The 18125-nt window shown below is 60.0% G+C and overlaps 1 protein-coding gene across 4 annotated transcripts in view; it reads right to left on the reverse strand.

Moving 5' to 3' along the window:
• The window catches only part of MEF2D (myocyte enhancer factor 2D), a 30531-nt gene extending 17131 nt beyond the window's left edge, over positions 1 to 13400 (reverse strand). For 2 of the 4 annotated variants that reach the window (XM_033092406.1, XM_033092403.1), the window contains exon 1: positions 13142 to 13400. The gene's annotated coding sequence lies outside the window, so the exon portion shown is untranslated. The remainder of the gene's footprint in view (positions 1 to 13141) is intronic. The other 2 variants (XM_033092405.1, XM_033092402.1) reach the window with 1 other exon arrangement.
• Positions 13401 to 18125: the final 4725 nt, after the last annotated feature.

The following is an 18125-nucleotide window of genomic DNA, read 5'->3' on the forward strand; positions in this document are numbered from 1 at the left end:
GCCCTAGGACAACAGCAATACGAGCCCAGCCAGCCCTGAATGGCCCAGCAGCCACTTGGGCCCAGAACCGGCTCCATTCCTTGCCTGTGACCCCAGTCTCTGCCAAACCCCCATGTAAAGGCTGCAGCCCAAGGACTTCAGCTCCCCTGCCCCCCCCCTCCCCCCCGTGCAACCCAAAGGCTGTCTTTTCTAGAGCTGCAGCGCGATGGGCACAGGGAGGTGGCAGGGGCAAGGGGTTAGGGGGAAGAGGATTCCCTGGCGGGGCTTTGGAACCCCGATCCAGACTGGTAAATGGCGTCACAGCGTCTCCGGCCCTCCCTCTCCCTGTTCACTATCCCCTTCTCACCACCTTTTGTTCAGAAGCAGATTCTTGCCACTATGTAACCCCTGTCTTTCATGGCCAATGCAGGTCCTCCTCCAGGTTGGGAGAGGAGGCTCTCTTAGCTGGCGCTCACGGCCCTCAGAAAGCCATTCCTGAAAGCCAACTTCACTCCTTTGGCTCCCCCAATTATGTGCTCTCAGGGTATCTCGTTCTTTTCTTTCCAGCACTTATCACCATCGTAAGTTATTGCAGTTCTCTGCTTCTATTTAATGCCTGACCCCCCTGTGAAACTGAAGCTTGGGGAGGGCAGGAAGCACAGCTGTCTGTTCTGCCACTCCAGCCCTATGAGGAGCAACTCAGGAAATGTCTGCTGAAGGGAAGGACTGTTTCATCTGTGTGACCCCGGGAGAAGCCCTCTGATGGTCTGACTTCCAACACTCCTGCTGCAGGACCAGCTCGCTCTGTCCTCCGTGAAGACAGAACCCTTCCTTTCCCAGCTGCGCCTGAAGCTTGTCCATTTGGACACCATCTACCCTCCAACCAGCCCTGCCACTCTAGTCCTCAACCCTCCCACTCTTGGGTGGGCTGGTACAGAGGGGGAGACTCTAAAGTCTTCTAAGGAGCAGCCCTGAGCACATGGAGATAGAGAGGATGGGGTTGCTTAGGCAACTGTCGCCTGGCAACCAGCTCCCTGGCTGATCTCCTCCACCGCCCCCCACCCCCGCCTCATGAGGCTGGGGGAGCTGGGATGCGAGAGGTATCAGGACTGAGAACACGGAAGCCACAGGGACCCACGGAGCGCCCTGACGGGCTCAGGGTACCATGTTTCCCTACTCCCCGCCAAGGTGGCCCAAAGCACTTGTTCCAATTCCATGTTGCCAGGCCCGTTCCCCACTGCCCCCGGTCTCTGTGCCAGCACTGCCAGACGAGGAGATGGCCCTGCCTTGGCAGTCCTCCCTCCTCTCCCACAGGAGCCCCCTGCAAAGCAGCTCAGTCTGCACTAGCGGCTCCCGAGTCCACACTGTGCAGTCCCAGCAAGCCCTGAGGCGAGAACATGAACTCAGCCCTGACTGGTAGGAGGGGTGCTGGAGCCTGGGTGCGCAGAGCGTACCCTAGACTGGTCTATCCAAGGTGTGGAGGCCGCTGGTGTCCAAGCGTCCCTCCCACCCAATTAGGGAGACTGGTGAACACCTGGGCCTCCCTAATTAGCCCTCCGCCTCATCACCTACCTAATCAACTGCCAGGAGCCAGCGGCCCCGGCATCTGGTCTCCAGATGTGAGCCTTCTCTTCCTGGCCTGCCCTGGCTCCACTGTTCTCCTCCTTTCCTTCCCACCTGCTCCTCCTCTAGGAGGACCTAGCTTTGGGCTACTTCTCCTGGAGCCCAAGGCTTGGGAGGGTTTAGGGCTGCCATGGAGACAGGGACGTGTCCAGGATGGTCTTCATGCTTCGATGACCTCAGCCTACACCTGTAACTCTTTGGGCTGGCAGCATCTGTGTCACCGAAAGTCCCCCCTCCAAGTCTCTGGCTGCTTCTGATTCTGATTCACTCACTGGGGCTGTGCTCTCTGGGCAGGATGAGGCAGGGCGGACCTCCTGGGGTGGGGCGTGGGGGCAAGTAGAAGTAGGGCCCTCCCCCTGGAGACTGAAGGAGCAGAGGACAGCAGCTGGGCTGAGTGAAGGGAGAGAAGGGGGTCACACAGCAGCCATTGCAAATGGAGAGCAGAGGATGCAGGGCAGCAGGTTCACGTGACAACACCCTGGACAAGCAGCAGCGGCTGAGGGGACGGGAGACCCCACGGACCCCGCGGACAGCCATGTCTCCAAGCCACTCTCCAGACCAATAGGAACACACGGGTGGTATTAACATGCAAATGAAGTGCAAACAGTATGCAAACGCACCCCAAGGGGGGTCTCGGTTTGGGGGGGCAGGGGACCAGCAGCAGGTCTCTGCCTCCCCCAATGTAACACCTCTGGGTACCTGAGCAATATTCAAACCATTCTCGGGTTTCAGAATGATGCTATCTCAGTTCCTGTGTGAGGGTGGCCTGGGGCCAGCAGGGGCGGGGGCCGCGGCCGGGCTGTCTCTCCAAGCAAAGCAAGCAGCCGTTGTGACAGGGCTGCCCTTCCTGGGGAGCCGCAGAGAAGTGCCTCCCAGTGCCAAGTGTCAGGGGAGTACTTGTGTCCCCTCGTCCCCACAGCCCGCACCGTGTCCGTCCTGAGGACCTGAGGTTTCCACACCACCCACACCAGCGCTAGTCCCAGGGGGGCAGGTGCCCAGAGAGGCTGAGCGAGCAGCCTCCGTCACAGGGCACTGGCTTCAGCCCTGCTCTTCCACACGGCGAGCGAGCGAGCACTGAGTGAGCAGCTCGCTCATTAAGCGGGCCCTTCATCCCTCCCTGCCAGGCTGCTCGGGGCGCAGGCTGTGGACTGGCGGGGAAGGCAGGAGGCACTGCAGACAGCTGTCATCCCTCCTCCCGCCCCATCCCTGTGGCTGGGCTGCAGGGCATGAAATAAGCAGCAGGCACTGGGGGAGGGGTGACAATCCAATCCACCTGTCACCCCCACAGTCAGGCGGCCTCAAGCAGCCTGCTCACTAATGAGGGAGGAGGCGTGGGTGAGGCAGATGCAGAGGGGGTGGCAGAGGGGGACAGACACACAGACGCAGGAAAGGAGACAGGGAAGGTAGCAAGGCTGCGTGTGGTGCACGGGCAGACAGGAGAGGGCCGGAGGAGAGAGGGAGTTTCGCAGAGAAGTGACAGAACGAGAGCCGGCCCCGAAGCCAGGGCGCATGGCATAATTCCACAGGACGCCATCCCCGCCCTGAAAACTTGCAGTCCAGCCAAGAGACAGACAAGAGAAGGGCAGGTCCCCCTTGGGCAAGGGCAGAGAGGCCAGGGGGCCCCGGGGGTGCACTGGACCCAGCCCGACCCCCACCAAGGAGCACTTCGGCCCTTGAGGCTCTGGGCTCTGCCTGACCTTAAGGGCAGGCAGGTCCTGAGAGTGGGCAGAGGTGAGCCCAAGGCCCGAGGGCCCTCTCAGTCCCCGGGGTACCGCTTCCATTCCCAGCCCAGCCCAGCCCAAGCTCCCAGCCTTCCAGTCCCTCACTGACCCGCAGCCCTGGGACTGGTTCCCTCTAAGCAGACACATGTGAGGAGGTCTGAACAGGGCAGGAAGGTGAACCCAGTGACCGCCCCCAAACGCCAAGAGATGCGGCCCAGGAAGAGGGTCCAGGGTGCACAGGCCCTGGGGGAGATAGAGAACCTTTCCTTCACAAACACCGTACTGGTCCCGAAGTGGGGGGCATCCCCCCAAGTCTGAGCAAGGGCAGTACGGGTCCCTCACCAGCCCCGCCCCCGCCAGTTCTCACCCCCTACCCAGCCAGTTCCCCACCCAGTGCTCCCCTGGCTCCGTGTTCTGTCCCCCCACCCCCACGGCAGAGGCAGAGTTCTCCTAGGTCTGCTCTCAAAGGCACAGGCCAGGCCCCCACGCCATCCTCCTCCCAGTTTGGCAGGCGCACTACCCAAACCCCCATTCCCACCATCCTCCCCTCCCTGGGGACTCCCCTCCCCCAGCCCAGCAGCCTCAGGGTTGGGCAGGGGCTATTTTTAGCCTGGGCACTGGGCTAATTTTAACTCACCCACAAGGGACCTGGGGGCGGGCTGTCGGGCTGGGGGAGGGGAGGACCAGTCCAGGAAAGCTGGACCTGCCACAGGGGTGGTCTCAGGTCCCAGGCGCCCTAGGAATGCAAGTGCGGGCGGCACTGCGGCCTCGGCTTAAGGGGCAGGAATGGACTTGCCAAGAGGAGCGCCCGGTATGGGAGCCCTCCCCGCCCTCGGCTTCCGCTGGACAACTCTCCCCTCTCCCGCGCCCCGCCTCGGGCTCCAGCCCTGTCCTCCTTGGCACACCTCCTGGGATGGGGTCAGCCTGCTCTCTGCCCAGGAGACGCCTCTCCAGTGAGGGTCTGTCTCCTGAGCCTCCTCTGCGGCTTCCCAGCCCAGCTTACCCTTCCTGCAGCAGCTGCGAGGTGTTTGTCTCCCTACAGAGACAGCGGCCAGCCCCCACCCCCGGTGGCCTCTGGGCTGGCTCCTAGGAACCTCCCCGCCAAGCCCTGCAAGTTCCTGGAGCCACCCAGCCCCATCTCAGGAAGAATTTGGGGCAACGGGAGATTGAATCCTAGTAGAAACGAAGTGGGTGAGGTCCCAGGGAAACATGGGGGCTCTGGGCGGGGATGCTGGATCCCCGCATTCTAGCCCCTGCTTTGGCCCTAAGTCACTGTGTGACCTTGGCTAAGTCACTGCCCCCTCCAGGCTTCACCCACTGGCCAGTGCAATGGGTCCATAGAGTGCATGAGGCACACAAGTGCCATTCCAGCCTGGACACTCGGGTCCCATGCTCTTCAGAGGCCCAAATGGAAGGTCAGACGGTGATTCCATGGAGAGGAAACAGCAGACTCCGCCTGGCTGGGTCCACTGTCTTCCCGCTTAAGGAGGGAGGGCAGCGTGGAGGCCAGAAGACAGCCCCCAGGAGGGAGCTGACGGGGAGTATTTCCTGAACCCCCACAACAGATACAGCTCAGGGCTGGCGCCAGGTGGGCACACAAGGGCCCGGGGCCGATTCAGTCACACCAGTCCCCTCACACACAGGGATGCCTGTGAGCCTCAGGGCTTGGATCCTCCTTGGGGCTCCTCAGTAGGGACTGGCCCAAGGTCACTGCCATGGTCGCCGGTGGGGCCTGCGCCCTGCTTCGTGCTCCACCCCGGCAGGCCCGTCAGTAACCACTCACGACTGCCCATTTGCATGGGGATTTGCATAGTGTCTCTGACCTGATTCCATCAGGCTCCACTTCCCATGCCAGAACCGGGGCCACCTGGCAAACCGAGGCACTTAGGGACCCCAAATGGAGCTGTGGGAACCTCAGGCCTCCAGTCCTATCCTTCTCCTCCAGAAAGCATTCCTGAATTGTCCCCATCCCCCCCACCGGCCAGGGCTCTGTCAGAGCTCTCATCTCCGGGGTCCTCCACTCCTGTGAGGCAGGACGGGGCGGGGGAGGTGCCGGGTGAGAAGTTACTAAGCAGGAACCGGATGGGATTCAGAGGGTGAGGCCTGCTGGCTCCACTCGGCCTTGGGGCTCCCCAGCGGAAAAGCCCCATCCCCTCCATGGTGTGGAGGCGGGGCAGCAGGAGGATGGGGTGGGGGGTCCTTCTACCTCTACCCCTGTTCCCAAAGTCCACTCCCAAGAGTGCCCAGTGAGAGGAAACGGCCCAGGACAGCAAGGAAGAGATGCGCCAGACTACAGAGAGGATTCCCCAGGCCGCAGTTCTGGGCCTTCAGGTGGTCCCGGGGCTCCAGTGGCTTTGTCAGAAGACACCCAACGGTAGCTGGGGACGTCTGGAGGACACACAGGCCCCAGCGTTGCACTCCAACCAACAGGCACCGGAAGACCACCAGTCCCCTGCCCACCCTGGCGAGGTCAGACAAAGTGACCTCTGCTTGTCAGTTACCACATGGCACTGGCAGCCGTGCCCTCTGAGACAGTGAAGCCCAGCAGTGCTGTCCACTCCTGGAAGTCCTCCGGGCTAGCGAACCGCCACCCCTCCCAGGAGCCGACTGCGGCACTGCCTTCCAGGGGACAGGGGGGCTGAGGAGAGGTGGGGGCAGTTGGGACGGTTACTGTGTCACCTTCCACCTCCCCACCCAACTTCCCTCTGGGGTCTCAGGAGACAGAAGTGAAAGTGGCAGCTGGGGCCGTGGGGGCGGGTCAGCCCGCGATCCGTTGGGGTGAGCATAATGACACCAGTGCTGGATCTGGGCAGCCTCCCATTGTAGCCGGGGGTCTAATGGTTAGATCAGGGGAGGGACTTCCGGTGGAAATGAGGGCAGGGGTAACTATGGAGTATGGGCCCCTGGCCAAAGGAAGAGCAGGCTGAAGAGGAAAACAGGGAGAGAAGCGGGCAGGAAGCCAGTCTCAGAGGGGCGCTGTCTCCCAGGGCGGTGGTCTGTCCCCTGTTTAAAGCACCAAGACCCTTCCTTCTCACTCACAGAGCAGGGGCAGGGTGCTCAAGCTGAAGCAGAGGAAGCAGGGCAGGCCCCGCCTGCTGGGACAGTGAGCACACGGCCAGAGGGGAGGGGCCGGACCCTGGGCCCTCAGACTCTAGACAGCAAAGGGAAGGTGGAGGGTCAGAGCGGGAGGTGTCCCCCCTAGGTTACACACAGGGGCCCAAAAGAGGCCAATCCAATCAGGGAAAGCAAATCCTCCTAGAGACTTCATGACCCCGGGAAGCCACCCAGCGCGAGGACTTAAAGGGGCGGCTCAGGGCAGGGCGGTGGCTAGTCCCCTTCTGCCTGGAAGGACAGTCCTCTAAGCCCCTGGCAGATGAGGGCGGGCAGCGGGGCTGCGTGGGCCTGCGAGGCGGCCAGCCAGGCAGCTCTTACAGGATTAGCTTGCTGCTTTCAGGAAAGGTGCCAGGTGAGGCTAAGATGCCCAGCCAGATGGAGGGGGGCCAGGCGGGCAGTGGGGGGGTACCTGCACACGGCTATGCAAACACTTGCCCCAGATCCGACTCGTGCCCCTTACCCAGCTTCTCACCCTTTCCTGAAGACGCTGTGCAGACCCCTCTGACTTCTGCCAGCTAGGACCCCTGCCTACCAAGCCTTCTCTGCCATGGCTATGGTCTGGAGCTGTCCTCCCTCTGAGGGCGAAGCCCTGCCCGGGGCTGCTCAATCCTGCTGCTCCTCCAGACCCAGGCCGCACCCCAGGGAGCAGGTGAGGGGCCAAGAGGTTCCTCCGCTCCCCTCCCCTCCCCATCAGCTCCCCACCCCCAGGCTGACAGGTGGACAAGACAAGAGGGAGCAGCTGGTCCCGGACACCTGTCCCCACCCAGTCAGCTGGGGCCCCAGGGCCTGCCACGGGCGGGCTGCACAGGGGAGTCAGCAGGGAGGCAGGCAGCTGTGGGGACTGGAGGGCAGACCGGTCGTGTCCGTGTCCGGGAAGGCCTGAAGCAGGCCTTCCTCGGTCAACCCCCAGCCATCACCCTTCAGCAAACACAGCGCCCATGCCTCCAGGGGAAAAGCTGCTGGTTCGAGGTCATCTGCTCGTCCCCTAGCCTCCACGCTACCCAGTCCACCCGGACTGGAAGGACCCAGGAAAGAGACAGGCCCCTCCTCCCCCCACACCCGCTCCCATGAGGTTTGAGGATGAGCTCTCTCTTATTTCTGGTTCCCCCAACCCTCAACCCCAAGTATTTGCCGGCAGGATGAGCGTGCAGCCACAGGGATTGGTGTGGAGGGCTTCTGAGACGGGGAGATGGTGGGCTGGGGAGGGCAGGGCTGCACGCAGCCTCCCAAGCCCACCAGGACGGAGGGGGGCTGCGATGGGGGGACAGACTGCGCCCTAGGCCTGGAGGTCCCCTCCCCCAACACAGGGTCCCTACCCAGGACACTGCCCGCCCCCGCCCACCTTCTGGCTGGGCAGCTGCCTCAGCAGGTAAGTCCTAAGAAAGGAGGCACCCACTTTCCAAGCACCCTCTCTGTTGAGGACCACACATTTCCCCGCTGCACCGCCTCTTCCCCAGGTGAGGTGTATGTCTCTTTCCTAGAAATGAAAACCAACTCAGAGGTGGGCAGGGACTTGCCCAAGGTCACCAGGCAGGAATGAGTGGCAGAGGTGGGCTGACTGCTGAGCACAGTGCATCCTGCTCCCCGTGGGCTCGGGCAATTCCGGGCCTCGGACCTGGGAGGCGTGGTCCAGGCAGCCAGGAGTCCAGTCTGTCTCCTCATCCATTTCATGTGGCCATTCCAGGGGGTACTAACGGGGCCCATGGAAGGGTCTATTGAGGGTCAGTCATTCCTGCTTCACAGGAGACTCTGTCCATGGCACTCAATCAGAGGACACCACCTTCTCAGGGAAACCAAGCACCTCCCCTCCACCTGCCACCAAACTGTAACCCTCTGCCTATGCCAGGGAATCCTCCCAGCCGCTCTTCCCGCCACTGCGGGGCCTCCCAGGGCCTCCTGTCCCACTGCCCCCTGCAGGGCAGGTCCCTTCCTTAACCCCTTCGCCCTGGGGAAGCTTGAGTAAGTCACTGAAACCTCTGCCCATTCGCCTCAACTATAAAAACAGTGCGGACAGAACTAAACGAGTCTTCGTACGTTTCCAGCACAGAGCTTGGCACACAGGGCCACACAAAGTAGAAGCATCCTTCATCTGGTCCACAAGGAGCTCAACGTTTTAGTTGTTGGTCTCCCAGGTACACTAGAAAATAGGGTGAGTGGGGTAAAGCCCCCTCGACCAGGTGCAAAAAAAAGCTCCTTCTCTATATGCTTCCCAGGGGAGTGGCCAGAGCGCCCGGCCAGAGGCACTGAGCCAGGTCAGTGACCAGGCCTAGAGCCCAGAGCCTCCTGGGAGGGTGAGTTTAAATGAGTAAATATGGTCCCGCCTGGGTGTGGCCAGCAGCAGGCCTGGCGGACAAGTCCCTCCCCTCCCAGCCGAAGGCAGGAGGGAGGGAAGATCAGAGAGTGGGGACAACTGTCCCCCCTCAGGCTGCCAGGGTCCAGGCAGAGTCAGTGAGTGCATGGCTAGGCTCCCAGAAGGGGAGGTTGTGGCCACAGCCTCAGGAAAAGGAAAAATCAGAAGAAAGCAAAACTTAACAAAAAGGGCTTCGGGGACCGCCCAGCCAGGCATCTGCCCCCGAACGAACGCCTGAGGGCTCAGATGTAACCCTGGCACCTCAGAGTGGCCGCGCTCCTCAGGGTGAGCGGGGAGGGCAACAGAGAGCGGTGACAAACCCCGAAACACCCAGGTGCTCTGATCACCACAGGCCAGGTGACCCCCCCCCCCCCCACATCTGGGAAGCTGACTTATCCAAGGACGCCCCGTCAGTGTGAGGCACAGAGGCAGGCGGAGCCAGGGCCAGGAGTACAGTCTGTCTCCTCATCCATTTCATGTGGCCATTCCAGGGGGTACTAACGGGGCCCATGGAAGGGTCTATTGAGGGGCTCTGTGAGGGAGGGCGAGGACGTAGGGGCAGGGATGGCAGTCAGCCAGGCCCCTCTGCGCACAAGCCCGTCTGTAGTCTGACCTCCATCCCGCCTGCTTCAGCCAGCCCTTCTCTCATCCTGCAAGCCCTTCGGTGTCTTGCGTCCAGCCCCCCGCCCCCCACCGTATCCCCAATCTCCAATCCTTTAATCATCTTTGCCACTCACTGCCCCTGCCCCCACAGGGTGGCAGCTGCTCCGTGGGTGTCTGCACACGCGTGTGAGCTCTGCACACCTGTGAGCATGGTGCCGTTCAGTGCTGGGGGCCAGCCAGGAGCACCTGGGCGTGCCAGTCTGCACGGCCGCCCGCCCACCCAGCGCCCGCAGCCCTCGGCTGGGGAAAGGAGCCCAAGGCGAGCCATCCCACAGCTCCAGGACAAACTCTCCACAGAATATTTTCAGCCCCAGGCAGGGGGAGAGAAAACAAATATTCCAGAAGCCAAACTGCACCATCCCCACTAGGCTAAAGTTCAAGGCCTTTCAGCAGAGCCACCAAGAGCCACTGAAGAAGAAAACGCTTTGAGAGCCCCTTCTTTCCCAGGCCAAGTCAGAGACCTATCTCTCCCCATCTACTCCTCAGGGAAGTTCTTCCTGAGGTCTGAGCCCCATCCTGCCTGCTGCAGTTGTGCACAGACAGGGCAACCACGACACAGCAAGCTTCCAGAACGGAGCTCGTGGCACCTAGCACCTCCCCCTCCCCCCATGAGTAAGTCACCCAACTGGGACAGAAGGACAGACAGTTGGCCGGACTCCGAACCCATGACTGGCTCATAAAAGCCACCCGCGATTACAGTGATGCTGAGGCTATGCCGCCTGCTACCATCTCCTGCTTCCCTGTAAAAGGGAGATAATTGCTTCAAACCTTGGCCTCAGAAAGCCTGGCGAGTCCCAGCCACGGTCCCAGAGGCTGGGGAGAACCCGCCACCACAGTGCCACAGACCCAGAACCTAACCCGGTAACAGGTTCTAGGCCCGTCTGAGCCTCACAGCCACCGACAGAACCCAGGTGAACACCAACTCGGACTTGTGCCCAGGAGGTCGAGGCCCCTCTCACCCACCCCGTCAAAGCCTCTTCTCCAGTAAAGACCACCACCATCTGGCAGAGAAGCAGGAGCCTGGCTCCAAATACAACTAGCGAAATGCTGGACCCCCCCCCATTTGTCCCTGACTCCCCTTGCCCCCACAGAGATACAGAAGTGGGTGTCAACGTGTTTGACACAGGCCCCACCCACACCAGGCCTGCACCAAGGTAAGCACCGAGATTCCGGACCCAGTGCCAACCAGGGAGGGCAGGGGCCCAGCTGACCAGGAGGGGGCTGGCAGGACGCGCAGAGGGTGAGGGACGCCCACAGCAGAGACCATCCCCGGGCTGGGTCACAGGGGGAGGCTGGCAGGGGCTAGGTCACCATACACAGGCCTCTTTTCCCCAGTCCCCTCAGGGGTCAGGGGGCCTCCCCTAACCTCCATGGTCCTGGTTCTCCAGCCCCCACCTGGGTAGTCTACCCTCTGCTTCCTCCCCCATCACACCTCCCAAAGACCCAGGGAAGATTTCAAAAAAAAGAAAAAAACTGCTGGAGACAGATTATATAACAGCAGCCAGAAAGACTATCATATCTCCCAGCCTACGAAAAGAGCCAGTAGCCAAGCAGGGCAGAGCTGGAAAGCCCAGGCCCCTCCAGCCCAGGGGCGGCAGGTAGAGTTGGGGTGGACGCACCACCCTTCCACCACTCTGTTCCAGGCACTGAGTGCAGCAGACAGAAGCTCCAGCCCAGCCTCCCACGCCCATCCCCCAACATTAGGGTTATAATGCTCTCTCACTGGGCCCTGCTTCTCCCCTTTGACCAGGGCCTCCAAAGAGCAAGGATTGTTGTCTTCCTTCCTATGGTCTCTCCCTCGCATGACGCTGTGCCTGAAACAGTGGCAGCTAGACTGAAGTTCTGACACAGATTTGCTGTGTGGTCTTAGGCAAAAAGCGTAACCTCTCTGGTCTCTCAAGGAGTGTGTGTGAAAGCTCCTCCTTTCCCCAGGGAAACCAGGGACCCTGAAACTGTACATGTACGTACACACACACACACACACACACCCAGGTGTGTTGGGGGCAGGAGAGTTACAAGAAAGAGAACATGACCACTGAGATTCAAGGGTCCAAATGCCTGTGCTGGGGCAAGTGGGGAAAGAGCAAAGCTAAGCTCCAGGTCCCAGATCACCTCACAGAAACAGGTCCTCAGCCACCCTCACATGGATCCCACCCCACCCCCACCTCCTGCCCAACACTGGGAAACCACAGGAAGGAAATTCATTCCCAGGCAGGCCGTGGGAGCTGGGACGGCCAGGCTGAGACCTGGGGCGGGTGGACATCTGTGAACACTGACATGTGTCTTTCTGATGCTCTCCTCAGCTACTGAGACTTCCCTGCTGGGGGCTGGGAGGGGAGTGGGAGGTGGACAGCTCCCTAACTTGAAAACACCTAATCTTGTGCTCCCCTCCTATCTCCAGGCCAGAGCAGCCCAAGGTCACTATCCCAGACGGCAAACTTCCCATAGTACAGGCTGGCCCCTGAATTGCCTAGGCGACCCATTGAGGGGATGGGGGAGGGCCACCCCCCCCAACCAAGACACCAGGCTTATAAGGACACCTCAAAGGGAGGGCTCAGCACAACGGAGGGGACACAGGACCCACCCACAGTTCCCTCCCCCAACCCCTCAACAATGCTCTGCTTAAGGGGACTCAGGGCCTCCCATTCGGAAGGACAAACCTGGGATAACCGAGCCAGTGGCCGGGAGCCTGCCCACCCCCACGAGCCCTCCTTTCACGCTAGACCTCAGGTGGCTGTGGGGAGGTCAGTTTGAATCACTGGGGGAGGGGGCCCCTTTCCCGCATCTCTGTAAGACCCAAACCTGGTAGGTTGGGGCTGGCATTGGGAAGAGAGACGAGATGCCTCTCAATCTCCTCGGTTCTCACTCTCCAAAAGCCCCCCACCCCACTCCCTGGACCCCCACTCCAAGCCCAGTTCAGCCTGCCATAGGTGAAGAGAGGGATTGGAGAACTCTTGCCCAGATGTTGAACAGCTGCAAACTTCTGGCCGGGGGTTCTCCAGCTGGGGCTGCTGACAAACCAGATCAGGGGTCTCGGAAGAGGGCTAGGAGGTCCCAAGGAAGGGTCCTGTGTGCCCACCTCCGTGGTGACTCCGCGTCCCAACTCCACAGGCACCCGCCAAACATGAGTCCCAGGCACACACACACTCACACACCCCAACCCACCACCTCGGTGTCATCTGAACAACATCCCCCCTCCCTCCCCCGCTTCCCAAACAGCTGCGGCTCCCCCCGCCCCCACCCTCCCGCCGCCCTCCCAGGCCCCCTTCTGCACCATTTCGGGCCAAGGAGGAGGGAACAGGCGGCGCGAGGAGGGAGAGGGAGGGAGGGCCGGCTGTTAAAATGTCAGTCGGTGCCGGCTGTCACCGGAGACCCCTCTAAGGATGGCGCCCCTTCCCAGACCACTCGGAGGCCGTCGTAACCCCCGGACACCAACAGACCGGCGCGCCCCCAAGCCGCCCATCCCCACCCTGACCCCACAGCCGACTCCCTAACACAAACAGTCCCCCATGTAATCTCCCCCCAACGCCACACGAAAACACAGCCAGCTCCGCGACTTCCTCTCGGCCCAGAAGGCCACCCCATCCCACCCCTCCGGGGGACGGTCTAGACCACCCTCCACCCCAGCCCCAGGACGGGGTGGGGGAGGGGGCCTCTTAAAGCGGCAGGCGCATTATTTTTCTCTACTCACCGGCCCCGCTGGGGCAAGGAGAGGGTGTCACGGCAGGGAAGCGGCAGCCCTCGCCCCTACTCCGGGGGATCTTCAACACCGGGAAGCCGCAGTTCTGGGCGGGGGAATAATAAATGAGGCCGGCGTCCGCGCGGGCCCTGGGCGGCGCCGGGGGGCCTGGGCCCCCGTCGTGGGCGCGGGGGCGGGCAGGCAGGCGGCGGGCAGGCGGGGGACCGGGGCCGAGCGCCCAAGCCGCCTCGGCTGTGTTGATATTTTGCTTCCTTCCTCCTTTCGGGCTCCAAAGGTAACTCCTCCAGCCCCCGGGAGTCGAGGCCGACGTAGGCACAGCTCAGCCTAGCTTGAGGGGTGGAGGCAGGGGGTGATGGACAGCCGCGGGGCCAATGGGAGGATCCGGGGGGGCGGGGCGGGGCCAGAGCAGGGGCGGGCCCGGGGACGCAGCCCCGCCCCTCGCTTCCCTGGGCCGGCCAGGCCGGGCCGGGTCGGCCCCCACCCGGCCGCCCGCCCAAGCTAGGCTGCAGCGCCGGGAACGACAGATCCCTCCGCCGGCCGGGAGGGAGGGAGGGAGGGACAGAGCGAGGCAAAGTGGAGCGGCGAGACCCAGAGGCCTTTAAAGGGATCGGCCCGCGCCCATGGTGCCCCCACGGAGCTCGCGGGACGGCCGCCTAGCACAGCTGCCACCACGCGCTTAAGGAGGTCTTTTCCGGGGAGGTTCTGCGAGAGCGCGCTGCTCTGGGCGTGCGCGCGGACACACACACACACACACACACACACACACACACACTCCGACAGCTTCCCCCACCCGAGCCCCAGGAGAGTTGAGAGGTGCAAGTCTAAATAGATAAATTAAGGGTAGACGCTAAGTGGTGAAAAGATTCCATCTCCCCCACTTAGTGTGTGCCGAAGCCCCACTTTCATCTCTGGGGGTTACCTGGGGAGCTCGTTTGCTCCCTCTACCTGTGACAGTCCCCCTTCCCTACCAGGGCCTGGCTCGGCAGACGCCCAGCAATTTAAAGCGACAGCTCATAGTTCTTGGGTGACCTAATCCCCAGTGCCTGAGGCCCCAGAGCACTTACAGCCAAGGGGGGCAATTTAAAGGGGCGGGACCCTAATTTCCCCAAGCAAAGGAAACGCCCAAAAGCGTCTTATTAAAGAAGCAGTAGTAACCCTTAAAAAAAAAAAAATGAATTCCTGGTTGCTCCAGGGTGTGTCGTATCCTTACACGCTCTACAACAGGAGTGTGGGTGCCACGCCTACTGGACAACTGACCTGTCAGACTTCCTGTCCAGCATCTCTGTTACCTCTAGGTTCTGCTGTTTTCTACCTGGAGCTTGAGGAAATGATGGAATCTGGCTTAGATCTCAAAGAACCTTGCAGAACAGAAGGGTGCTCACGCTGATTTCTGTCAGGCTGGGTCTGATTCACTGGACAAAGATTTGATTCTGGGTTAAGTGCTGGAGAGACTAGTATATACCAAGAGAGGCCGAATGTCACGGCGATTGGAAGCATCACCTTTGGAGGAGTCCAATCCTTCTCCCACCATTCATTAACTGAACACACACTGTTTAACTTCCCACTATTTACCCATGAACCTCCTGGGTAAAATGGAGGTGGTGATAATGGTACCTCACTCATCAATTTGGCGTGAGGATTAAATTAGTTCCTGAGTCGATTGCTTAGAACACCTCATGCTGCAGTATGATAACTCCAGGGCCGACTGCAAGCCCCCTTAGGCCCGTGATCACATACAGGCCTCAGACGAGGCAAGCTCAGTGGAATTGCTCTGCAAATAGGTGGGAGGCTTATCCTACTATGTCCTGAGACGGAGCCAGGTTCCTGTTTCCTTCGCCTCAGCTTCCAGTCCTTCCACCTGACCCCTCCTTCAGGAAACCTGATTGGACAGTGTCCCCCTTTGTCCCCAAATGTAGCTGCTCAGGGCCCCATCAGATCCAGGAGATGGGACCCCAGCACCAGGAGATGTCAGTCTCCCCTGCCAGGCCCTCCAGGGTAGACAAGGGAAGCCCATCTGCCCTGTCCCCAAGGGCTCTGAGAACAGAGGCTTGTGCCAGGCCACGGTTGTGGCAGTAGCAGGATGGGAAAGTGCCCCCTCCCTCAAGTGGGGAACCTCCCCTCACTTGTGGCCTCTATTTTTAGTGCTTCCCTAGGCTCTAGCTGGAGAAACCGTTTAGTCATCAGGGTGTTTATTTTCCGGCTGTTTCCGACGTCGGGAAAGCAGAATGTTGAGACTGGAGGGATCCAGGGCTGCTGGAAAAGGCTTCTTAGGAACAGGCTTGGGAACTCAGCCTTCAGACCACTGAGTCCCAGATCACAGAAAAAACCCAAAGTGGGCAGGGGGCAGCCAAGCCCCAGAGGACCAAAAGAGCTGCGGGGTCTCAGCCAGCCTCCAGTTTTAAGGTTCTCCAAGCCAGAGACCTCCCTGGCCCTCACTCTACTAGGAGGATTCTCTCAAAAACAAAAGCAGCCCTTGAGCGTTTTCTTCCCAGGGCTGATTCCCAAAAACCCCCTCCCCAACCTCCTACAGAGCTGTGTGGTGAGCTCCCGCCAACCACAGCTCCAGCCAATCTCAAGCCAGACGCAGGCTTTGCCAGGGCTGTGATTGGCCAGTTGGTCCTCCCTGCCTTGGAATGTTGGGTCCCTAACAAAGGAATGAGGAAGGAAAGGTGAGTCACCTGGGAGGGTGTTAAAGGGCCGGGAGCAGAGGGAGAAAGGAGGGGAGGGAAGAGATCAATGGGGGAGATGGAGTGTCCTGAACCCTAAGATGCTGAAATGATAATTCACTGAAGAACAGAGTAGGAGAAGCTGATAGATATTACAAGTGGGATAGAAAAAAAAATCTGTATATCTATATATCTATATCTGTATCTATCTATCTCAAGAGAGAGGGAGAAAGAGAGAACTTTGTGGGAAAGGAAAAGTAGCAAACATGAGGTCTTGATTTCCATGGAGGACTAAGAAAGGATCTAGTGTAATGTTGCTGGAAATTAGATTATAATAAAGACTTCTGAAAGTGACTCACTATATCTTTTTCTTCTAGCCCCTGGACTACCCATCCCACAGTCCTCTAGGTGGAAAATGCCTGAGGAGGCTAAGACGCTTAGGTCTCCTTTTTCTTTCCCCCCTTCTGGCTACCAACCCATCTTTCCTAGAGAAAAGTCATCTAACTGCTCAAAGTTGCTATGAAATCCCCCCAGAGTCAGAAAGTCTCCCACCAAAGTCCTACAAAGTTTGTTTAAACGCCTCTGTACAGTATCATCTTCAGAAGTCTCCCTGGCAAAGCGATTTCAGCAGCTCCCTTTATTCACGCTCCCCAAGCATCCCTAATTCAACCTAATTTGGAAAGGTCTTCCTCATCCCCAAAGGCTGTTTCTCTCCCTGGCCTTGGTTCTGTAACTCTGGGGAGCCACTCCTGCTGTTCCAGCCTCGTCTGGCTGATGTAGCCTTACCCACAGTCACGTGGACCTTCTGCACCTCCATCCATCTCATCCCTTCCATTGGGATCATCATTCTTCCAGTTTTCCAGTGATCCCAGCAAAAGCCCCAATCTCTCCCTGCATCTCCCATCTTGCTTGTGAGGGAAACGGCTGTCAGCACCGGTGCCGGTGGTCCTGCTGGGTACACACTCTCCGCGTGGACTTGTGTGTCCTCCTTCCTGTGTCTCTACTTGTCCATGCCGCTCTCTGTTCTGGGTATCGACCCCATCAGTACATGCCATATCATACTGACATTTTTGGTTTCTAATTTACTCTTCATCACCAGCTCCTGAGCTCCTTGAAGGCAGCAGTTTAACTCAACTTTGGGTCTGCCCGGCTTTGCAGAGCCTGGCATGGAATACGCTCAGCAAATGTCTGTTACATGAACGTGTGTGCCTGGGTTAAGAGTGTAAAAACGTCATCGAACGTTTTTGCCAGTTGATAACTATGCTAGCCCAGGGATGCTGCTCTGATTTGGGATTCTGGACAAGTCCCGCTGGTCAGCGGTGGGCGGGCGGGGCGGAGTCAGGCAGAGAGCTGTGCCCCAAGCTCAGTGCCAGGGTGCCAGGGGCCAGGCCCAGGGTAAAGGGCAGAGGCCCCACCCTGGAACTGAAAGGGCCAGGGAAGGGGTGCCAAAGCCAGGTCCCAGGTCAGTGCCTACCCCCTCACACACACACACAAGTTCCCTGCCCCCGGCTGGGCAGGATGTGGTGGCAGCTGCTGGAGGGTGGGCAGGATGTGGGGGTGGGGGCAGCTGAAACGAAGCCTGACAGTCGTCTCCCCAGCTCCTCCCTCCTTCCCTCTCCCCCCCATCCGCCCCTACAGATCACGTGCTTCCAAGCCGGGCACCGGCGGACTATTTCCCCCTTTCCGCGGAAGGACATGATTGACATGGCAAACTTGAGTCACCAGCGACTTCAGCTGTACCACGCCTTTTTACTGCCCCGTAGTTCAGGACGCAAAGTTTGCCAGATACACATTTCTTTTAAGTCCTGACCACTAACCCGGGAACGGCCCCTTTAAGTGCAAATGACCGCCTTCTCGCTCTCTACCCCACCCCCATCGCAACTTCGCTCCTCGTGCCCAGACTCCACCAGCTGCCATTGACGTCACGCGTGCGTCAGCGTCGCCAACCCAACCAGACGGCACGTGGGGGGAAGAAGGTGGCCTTAAAGGGCCAGCCGCTTTCGATCTGCCCGGTTACTGCTGTGAGATTTTGGCCTTGAGAAACAGGAATGAAACGGGAAGTGAGGAAATCTATTGGAACAGGAAAAAGCGCAGGATAGACATCAGGGACGACTTCCCAGAGTAGGGAGGCCAGGCCTTTCCTCCAGATTCTCCAGAACTTTGGGTATTTGCGCCTGGGAGAGAAACCCAGGAGGAGCAGGACAGCTCCGACAGTGAAGGGGGCTTGGCATTGAAGACTCGCCCAGTTATAACTTCCGTCTCTCCTCCATCCCTGCCCAGCCGGGCAAGGACTTGGCATCCCCAAACCA

This window comes from Rhinolophus ferrumequinum, chromosome 22, assembly GCF_004115265.2.
Source record: "Rhinolophus ferrumequinum isolate MPI-CBG mRhiFer1 chromosome 22, mRhiFer1_v1.p, whole genome shotgun sequence".
NCBI classification, from domain to species: Eukaryota; Metazoa; Chordata; class Mammalia; order Chiroptera; family Rhinolophidae; genus Rhinolophus; species Rhinolophus ferrumequinum.